General features: G+C 47.1%; 1 long non-coding RNA gene across 1 annotated transcript; it reads right to left on the bottom strand.

Annotated features, from left to right (window-relative positions):
* Positions 1–263: 263 nt before the first annotated feature.
* LOC143441700 (uncharacterized) lies at positions 264–8,825 on the bottom strand. Its single transcript, XR_013109322.1, has 3 exons — positions 8,698–8,825; positions 2,003–2,169; positions 264–458 (listed from the first exon to the last, which is right to left on the bottom strand). It is a non-coding gene; the product is annotated as an uncharacterized LOC143441700 (long non-coding RNA).
* Positions 8,826–9,356: the final 531 nt, after the last annotated feature.

Raw genomic sequence — 9,356 nt, 5'->3', positions numbered from 1 at the left:
CAATGGCCAGGAAGGCAGCCTCCTGGGAAGACTCCAGTGTCAGAGGGTGCAGAAGGAGAGGGCAGATGAAAAGTTAGAGGTGATAAGAGGGGAGCCTTACAAAAGCAATGAAGTTTGGGCAGGTCCTGGGCTGCGGAACAACAGCAGCTCTGGGTCATCTGGCTCAGAGCAGAGCTGACCCGGAAATACCACGAATCACATGATCACTGAGGAATAAGTTTCCATGTTCTGCTGAGTGATCCATCAAGGGAGCCGGTCCTTCCTTCATTCAATAAGGACTTTAGTAAGGGGCTATTGATATATGTTGTGTAATGTACAAGTCTAGCCTGTCCCCAGGGTTTCTGTTTCCTGAACATTCCAGGTGTGCTGCTACATCTGGCATTGTTTTTGTTTTTGTTTTTCCTCTTCCTGGAGTCATATTCTTGAAGATGTCCACTCCTCTCCATTCATCATGTCACCTGCTAAACAATGTTTTATATCATCATCCTATTAGAATTATAGATGTCCTCCAAGCTCACCCCACCCTACTTGCTTTCAAAATTCCTTTCCTGACTTCCTAAACCTGCCCTGCGAGCTTAGAGCCCAGTTTGCTGCTGGTCTCAAGAAGAGTCTATTGCACACCCTCACACAGATGGGGATTTTACACTTTGTTCTCTGACACACTCTTAGGTTATTTACACTCATATCAGAATCTGACATACATTAGTGCTTATCAAGTACCTGGAGAAGGAATAATGGATTTGATAGTTTCCAGGTCCCAGGAGAGAAACCAGGAGAGGGGATGATGTGTCTGCATAAAGCTTCCTTGCTCTAGAGAACTCTGACAGGAAGGTCGTAAGGAGAGTGAGGTACAACTGTTTTGGAATAGACAGAGCCCATCAAGGACACTCTAACTAAGCTCTACTTCCTGAAAGACGGTGAGGAAGGTGTGCTGGAGTTTTGTAGTCCCGTGCCTAATGCTCACATTAGTGCATACGCACAGCCATATCCATGGTGACCCAGCTTCATCCAGTCTCCTCAGCCCCTGCCTCTGTCCCGTCTCAGCTTTGCTTACCTCGTCTGGGCAAAGAATCTTGTTGAGTGAGTTTAACAATCCCTGTATAGTAATATCCACCCCACTCCAGATGTGATTACGTTCACTGTTCCTCGTTCTTTCCAAGTCTTTGGCTTGCCTTCAGCCAGAATCCCTCTGCCCCTGGGGTTCTTACTAATGTTCAATCCACTGGCTTTCTCACCCTGTCCCTTGGCTGTAAATGGTCTTGTCACAGTAGGAATTGAGCCCCAATAGTCTCGGCTCACTGAACTTAAACTGTTTTCTGATGTTTAGGCAATTGTCAGAACAACTTCCCTTTAACAGGAATCCAAAACTCAATTAGACAGGATCCCTGACCTCAGAGTTCCAATCAGTAGGAATTCAGGTGCATAAATCAATAAGCAAATACAAGATCACAAGGAGCATGGTAAAAGTGTAATCAAGCGTTGAGGCTGCTATGTATTGTAATGTGAAAGTCTGTGCCCGAAGGTCTGGGCCTTTGAGTGAATTCTCACGTTTACAAGATTTTGTTGTGAAAACCTTGTTCCTTGATTTAAATTATTATTAATTTATAATATTAGTTAAATAATATTGGCTATAGCTAATTACTGAAGGGATTAGAGGTAGGTAGGTTTTTAGTTACCTGGTTGGGAGTAAAGAAGAGAGGAGAGACCAGGAAGAGAAGGAGGGAGAAGGAGGAGAGAGGAGGAAGCTGCCTTGAAGGGAGATGGACCACGAGCACATGGCCAAGAGAAACAGCAAGTACCCGGGGGTACACCACTGGGGAGGTGGCCAAGCCAGCGGTTAGAAGAGCAGATTAGGGGTTACCACTCTCCACCCCCGGTAATTTTCAAAGTCAAATAAAATAATCATAGTCTGAGTCTCATTCATATGCATGCTAGTTGGTTGGGAATAAGCTTAAATTGCTTGTACCACAATGAAACGCCCAACTGCCCACTGAATATTTACCTTTATCCTCTGAGGTTAGCGCTGCCCTCATCCTTGGCCAGATGACCCTTGTTCTGCAGTGGGCAGCAAGGCGGGGACTCACAGTTGATCAACATGTAGAGAAAAAGTGACTTGAGTGCCCAGCCTTAAGTGGGTTACCGTGTCAATCCACCCGAGCTCTGGGAACACTGTGGGAGAGGAGGCAGAGAGAATGTCAGAGCTGAAGGACTGGAGTGAAGTCTGTGGAATTCTGTCTTCTGGGTGTGAACATCATATTCTTGGAGTTACTGCAGCTAACTTGTACCAGATCAAGGCAACACTCCAGCAGGCAGCGCTTGCTGAAGAGAGAGAGAGAGAGAGAGAGAGAGAGAGAGAGAGAGAGAGAGAGAGAGGAGAGAAGGGGATTGGAGAGGGATTTGTGGGATATAAACAGGGAGTTGGAGGTGGGCATAATCAATATATATATATATGAAATTGTCAAAAAAAATTTTTTTAAATGTGTTTTCTCAGCAAAAAAGCATGGACAGTTTCTTCAGCCTGTGAAAGCCAGAGTCCTACAGGGAAGAGTAACGTAGGCTAGACTTGAAGAATACATAAGGGCTCGTGCTTCTAGAAGCTCAGTGATGAGAGGTAGAAAATAACTCTGTCTTCAAAGATAATCAACATATTCAGTCCTTGACATCTAGAACGACTAATTCTTTTCTCTCTTTTTCATGTGATGTATGTGTGTGTTGGTATGTGTGTGTTGGTGTGTGTGTCTGTGTAGGGGTGTGTGTGTCTGTGTAGGGGTGTGTCTGTGTGTGTTGGTATGTGTGTGTGTTGGTGTGTGTGTGTCTGTGTAGGGGTGTGTGTGTGTTGGTGTGTGTGTATATGTGTGTGTTGATGTATGTGTGTGTATGTTTGTGTATGCGTGTGTATGTCTGTGTAGGGGTGTGTGTGTGTGTGTGTGTGTGTGTGTGTGTGTGTGGTGTTTTCATAGGGAAGAGACTTTAATGTGGAAGGAAGTATCCACTGAAAATTGAGTAGTCTCCTGGGCGAGCACTTTTGGGTGGGTTGTCAGAAACAAGGAGAGATCGCTTCTACGCCCCGAGTTTCTTCCTTGTGGAGTTAGAGAAGATGCCTCCTTTTCCTGCAGGCTGTTTTGTATGGAAGCAGCTCCACATGGTCCTTACAGTTAGGAGCTGTGGAGGTAATGACAGATCTCATCCTCGCTGCTTGTTTGGAACCCCCGCTCATCCCCTGTACAAACTAAGAAACTCTTCTTCCTCCAACCCTGCCTGAAAAGAAAAAAGCTTCAGGCTTAGAAGCAATCACTCCTCATTTACGGCAACCCACCCAAAAATGCCCGCCCAGGGGTTCAGTTTTTGCCCATGTATGGGCCCAACCCCAGCTCCTTTCTGACGTGTCATCACTCCTCGGCTAAACTCTATAAAACCCTCTTGCTTTAGCCCAGATGTGTGACTTCACTGACCTCTGCCTGTGGGATCAGTGAACCCACGTGAGAGCTGCCTCCTAATAAACCTGCCTTTATCTATTTATCTATTTTTAATATGTTCTAATCTGGCCTATATCACAGAGGGAGAGAAAAGGCCTATCACCCTTCCCTTCAGAAGGGCACATGGGTTTCAGGATGAGTAACTAATGAAGTGTTTCTGGGTCTAAGGAGTATGTGTCCTGCCGTGTAAATATGAGAAAGCATGGGAGTATTTGGGGAGACAGGAGAGTCCTCATCCCTGGATGCAAGGTAGTTTAAGACAGAAAGATGAAACTCAGGCCAAATCTTGGCCCTGAAATCAAAAGGCAGGAGAGGCTTTGGGTCCCTAATCTAGCAGCTTGGCCAGGGATGGGGGGCAGGTGGAATGGGGGGGTGGGGGGATGGGGGGAGTGGCCGTGGGCTGAATGAGGAGGCTTTGCTCTCAACACTCACTCCCATCTCTTTCCACAGGTAGCAAGATGGTCAGGACAAGCACAATGGAGTCTAGCCCAGTCATCTGACCTTGGGTCAGTCTGGGCCTAGAGGACCCAGGAGTCTGGACACCTGGAGTTTGGAAAGGTATCAGTTCAGGGAGCGGGTGTATGGGCAGGGGTGTGGAGTGCATACAGCAAGGAGGTGCTGATGCAGAAGATTGAGGTGGAGGTTCGGGAGGAGATGAAGGCAGAGTTGTAAGGAAGGAGCGGGCACAATTGCAGGTGGTGGAGGAGCAGGTAGCACCGGAGGTCAGGGGTGGGGCTGGGGGGGGTGGGGTGAGATATGGAAACCAGGCACCTGCCTCGGGAATGTGCTCCAGGCCCATACAAATTTGGGGGTCGTCAGACGATGCTATGAGAGGGTTGCTCAGCTCCCCAAGTACAGCCCTGTCTACAGACACCATTCCTTCAGAGACAGGAAAGGAGGAACACCAAAGTCACAGCGGAAGAAGTCAGGGAGGACTGTGTTGGCATGTTCTAGCAGAAACATTGGCATCCGTGTGAGAATGCTCTTCCTGGATGGGTCTAATTTGCTCCAGATAATTGACTGCTCTTCCACCAGGTCAGCCACTTGGTGGCGCTGTGAGCATGAAAGAAGGGCACTGTAGTCACTAAGCCTTTTGCAAGACTGGAGATTTGACTTGGAGAAAGAGTCTAGGGGCAATTTAAAGAGCTTAGCCTACATCCAGGCTGCATCTGGAAACAAATGCGGACTTGGAGAGGTCCTGGGAGACACCAGGAGACCCATAGGGCACGGATCACGACTGTCTGTCTCATGACCAGGAAACTGGGTTCTTGAGGTTACAGAACCTATTCAGCCTTCCCTGACTCCGTGCTGTTTGGTTTGGAAAGGGCATGTGTGCAGTAAGCAATATGGGGGAAGGGAGAGAACAGAGAACTGGTAAACTCTAGCTGCCCCCAACAGACCTCCGGCATCGAGGAAAAGGAAGACATGCAAAGTGACCCAGAGCTAGGAAACCTACGGAAAAAAAAAAAAAAAAAAACAGGGCCGGATGGTGGTGGCACACATCTTTAATCCCAGCACTAGGAAGGCAGAGGTAGGCAGATCTTCATGAGTTCAAAGCTAGCCTAGTCTGTAGAGCAAGTTCCAGAATAGCCAGAGCTACACAAAGAAACCCAGTCTTGAAAAAAAAATAAACAAATAATAACGACAACAAAAAGTAAAGCAAGGCCTGTCAGGAAGGGCTAAGGACAAGGCCTTGACTCAACATGGCTGTTCTCCAACCTCTCAGAACCCTGTGCCTGCTAAATGTGGACAGTGTAGGGTGACTATGGGTGACAATAACAGACCAGAGGTTTCAAAATAACTGAGAGCTGAAATTTGTTTTTGAGACAGGGTTTCTCTGTGTAACCTTGGAACTCACTACACACACCACGGTGACCTCAAACTCAGAGACTGCCTCTGCCTCCAGAGCTCTGGGATTAAAGGTGGACACCACCACACCCTGTCTAAAGCCTGGAGTTTTAACCCCGAGGTAGATCGCTTGCCCAGCATTTAGAGGCCCAGGCCTGAAAAAAACAACAGGAGGGGCCCAGAGATTGGAAGAACTCACTGCTCTTGCAGAAAATCTGAGTTTAGTTATCAACACCCGATCACCTGGCTCACAGTCACCTGGAACTCCAACTCCAGGGGTACCCGATGCTCCCTCCTAGCCTCCTTCAGCACTGCATTCACAGAGCAGCATAAAATGAAAATAATCATATATATTTAAATTGCTCGCTCTCTCGCTCTCTCTCTCTCTCTCTCTCTCTCTCTCTCTCTCTCTCTCTCTCTCTCTCTGTGTGTGTGTGTGTGTGTTAAATAACCCACCTTGTTAGTTAAATAACCCACCTTGTTATTTTGAGGCAAGGGTTCTCATTCAAGGGTTCTCATTGGCCTGGAGTTTGGTCGAGTGGGTAGGGTGGTAGGGTGGCTGGCCAGAAACACCCAGAGAATCTTACCTCCACCTTCCCAGGCTGGGATTACAATCACCACCATTATGCTCAGCTTTTCCACTTGAATCCTGGGGATCAAACTCAAATCTTCTTGTCTGTATAACATCATCACTTCACCTACTGAGCTATCTCCCCAGCCCCAGTTAAAATTATTAGCTGGTACATAAAGACATACAACTGTGCATATTAAGGAAATACCATGTGAGATATATGTATATATATATATATATATATATATGTATATATATATATTCCATAATGTTTAAATCACATTAAACATGTTTTCTCAAAAATTATTTTTCTTTAAAAATTTTTTTTCCTAAGACACTCCCCAAACAAACCAAAATCATCTGTGCTTACACTAATCCCCTCCAGTGTTCACTCTATTGGTGACAAAAATCTCTTAGTGCAACTTTTAGTACAAGCTCAAAGAGTTTGGATGTGGAGACCCATGCCCCTAATCTTAGTGGTAACGAGACAAAAGCAAGAAGATCAGAAGGTGAAGATCACCCTTGGCTACACAGCAAGTTCAAGTTCCACCTGGGCTACATTTGATCTTGTCCCAGAGAATCAAACAACAAAACAAAAACAGAAAGAAATCAGGGAGGTTGAGGGTCTTTCGCAGTGGTAGAGGCTGCCTGCCACTGTGAGCCCCTAGGTTTGATCCCCAAAACTACAGAATAGAAGAAGGGGAGGAGGGGAGGGAGGAGGAACTTAATCAGGAAAGCCTAAAAGCTCCATTGTTGCTTCACACTATGAAAAAGCTATCTCTCTATGCTGAATGCTTTTCTTTTTGTCAACCAACACTGCCATTCCACGGTGCTGGGCAGTGCCGGGGAGTGCTGTATCACACCCAGGATAGTCTTCAATGACCCTGTCCCCTGAAGTCACACTTATGCAGTGGCCTCTGTCACAAGCAGCTGTCTGCAAAACCGGTTGCAGAAATGATGGTCTGATTTCTCAGACAAGGTCATAAAGACTGTCTTGCTTTCACTGTGAGGAAGTCAGCCACCTTGTTGTGGGGGACACTCCAGCAACCCCGATGGGGAGAGATTGAGGACCCCTTGCCAGCAGCCAGCACCAGCGAGAGCCACCCTGGAAGCAGATCTCCAGCCTCAGTGGGACCTTTTGGGAACTGATGCTCTCACCGGACAGTTTGATGGAAATCCTGGAGACCCAGAGCCACAGCAGCTCTCCCCTCTGCCCTCACCCACCCCACCCCCACACACCCCACACTCTCAGATTCTAGGTATTCCAGAACCATTCCATCTCTGTTCCAGTTAAATAGAAAAATGTCCCCCACAGGCTCGTGGATTTGAAAATCGGCTCTACCTGACAGCCTTGTTTTCCAAGGCTGTGGAAACTTCTGGGCATGGGGCTGCCTAGTCTCACTTGTAGCATATATAGTTTCTGCTTCCTGGTTGGGCCTCAGCTTGAGCAGCTCAGCCACAGGCTCCAACCTCTTAAACTGTCGCCATAGACATCAGTTCCCTAAACCATGAGCCTTGAGTTGCTTCTGTGGCTTATTTTGTCACCGCCGTGAGAAAAGTATCCAATGCAATCGTAAATGATTATCAATAGTTCGAGCTGTGTTTGGGAGTAAGTTGTTGCTCAGCAAAACGACTCAGCAGATCAAGTGTTTGCTGAGTAACATAAGAACTAAGAGTTCAGATTCCCCAAGTAAAAGCCATGGGGGCTCCCTGCTGGGTGGCACACACCTTTAATCCCAGCGTTCAGGAAGCAGAGGCAGGTTTCAGGACAGCCAGGGCTATGTAGAGAGACCCTGTCTCAAAAATCAAAACAAAACAACAAAACCCAGACGGGCATTTGCAATCCCAGTGCCCTGTCAGGGGATCCCAGGAGCAAATGAAGTAGTTAATCAAAGGGTGATCTCCAGGCCATCAAGAGACCCTGCCTATGTGTATAAGTCAGAGGGAGAGACCTGCAGCATCAGCCTTAAGCCTTCACGTGCATCTACCCCAGCGCACACACACACACTCACACTCACACACACGCGCGCGCACGAGCGCTCACACGCGCTCACACACACACCAGGTTGGCCTCGAACTCAGAAATCCGCCTGCCTCTGTCTCCCAAGTGCTGGGATTAAAGGCGTGCGCCACCACTGCCCAGCTACATTTTTACCTTTGAATCTCCACTACCTTTACGAAATAAAAGCGCCATGGGTGTATGTAGTAGCTCAGTGGTAAAGCTCACGCTTAGTGTGTGTGGTGGAGGAGGAGGCATGAACATGCTACTTGCCTCACACATACTTATAGGACAGAACAAACATGAACCTGCCTCGGTGCCAGGTTTAGGGAAGGGACAAGCACTGGTCCTGCTAAGCACACCCTTCACATTGTCTGTCACTCTAACTGTAGAATGGGTCTTTCTCTCTGCCTTCAGGGCGCTGCGAGAGCCTAGTGGGAATCTGTGGTCAGCAGCTTGTAGACTCTGAAGGACCTTGTAAACGTGCTGGAGTTAGCATCCCAGGGCCTGTGTCCCGGGACTCGGCCAGCATGACTTCCTCTATTGAAGGTTAACAGCCGGGTCCACCAGGGTTGTTTTGCCGCTGTTATCGCGGAACTGTAGGTGAAAAGCAGCAGGAAGCTCGGGTTCCCCTCTCCGGGGACCATCTGAAGCCTCAAAGCTGGCCCACCGAAAACTCAATGTAGATAAGGCATGTGACCGCAATCAGGAGACGCTGAGCTTACTGGGGGCGATCTGGAAAGGAAACAAAAGTCGCAAAGTAAAAGGTCTTTAGTGGTGACTAAAGAAGAAAAAACGCTGACCTCCGCTGTGCTGGGAAATCCGCCCTGGCGGCCTCTGGGCAGAGCAGTCCTGAGTCCACAGTTCAGGCTCAGCGACCTTCCTTCCTTCCCCCTTTCTGGCCAAAAGTCCCTCCGGCTTGGCGACTGCCCTGTGAGGTGCCTCTGGTCAGATTAAGCAAGTGACTAAATCTAAAATCACTCCCTGATGACCAATAAGGCTTATGCAAACCAGGGATAGAAAGAGAAGCGGAACTAACTGACCCCCTGAAAGCTGCCTTTCTTTTTTTTTTTTTTTTTTTTTTTTACAAAACATTGGGTCTGTGAAATTCTACTTCAAAATCTGAATTTTTAAATTCGATTCTCCCATAATACTTTCCATTAAACAAATATGTATGTAAAAAAATTTGTTTTTCAAAAAATAAAACAGGAAGTGAAGCTGCAGCTCAGTGGTAAACACATGCTAACGTGCACCACTGAATACAGCGTTTATAACTTCACACTCTAAAGAGAAAAGCCACTGCACATGATGGGAAACACCTGTAATCCTGGCTCCTGGAGCAGGAAGATTGTGAGTTTGAAGAAAATCTTGTAGCAAATTAATTAATTAATTAATTAATTGGAAGGAAGGAAGAAAGGAAAGAAGGAAGGACAGAAAAAAAATGAAGGAAAGACTATAAAAA

Source organism: Arvicanthis niloticus, chromosome 3 (genome assembly GCF_011762505.2).
Source record: "Arvicanthis niloticus isolate mArvNil1 chromosome 3, mArvNil1.pat.X, whole genome shotgun sequence".
In the NCBI taxonomy this organism is placed as follows: domain Eukaryota; kingdom Metazoa; phylum Chordata; class Mammalia; order Rodentia; family Muridae; genus Arvicanthis; species Arvicanthis niloticus.
This window is presented reverse-complemented; position numbering and strand designations above follow the sequence as displayed.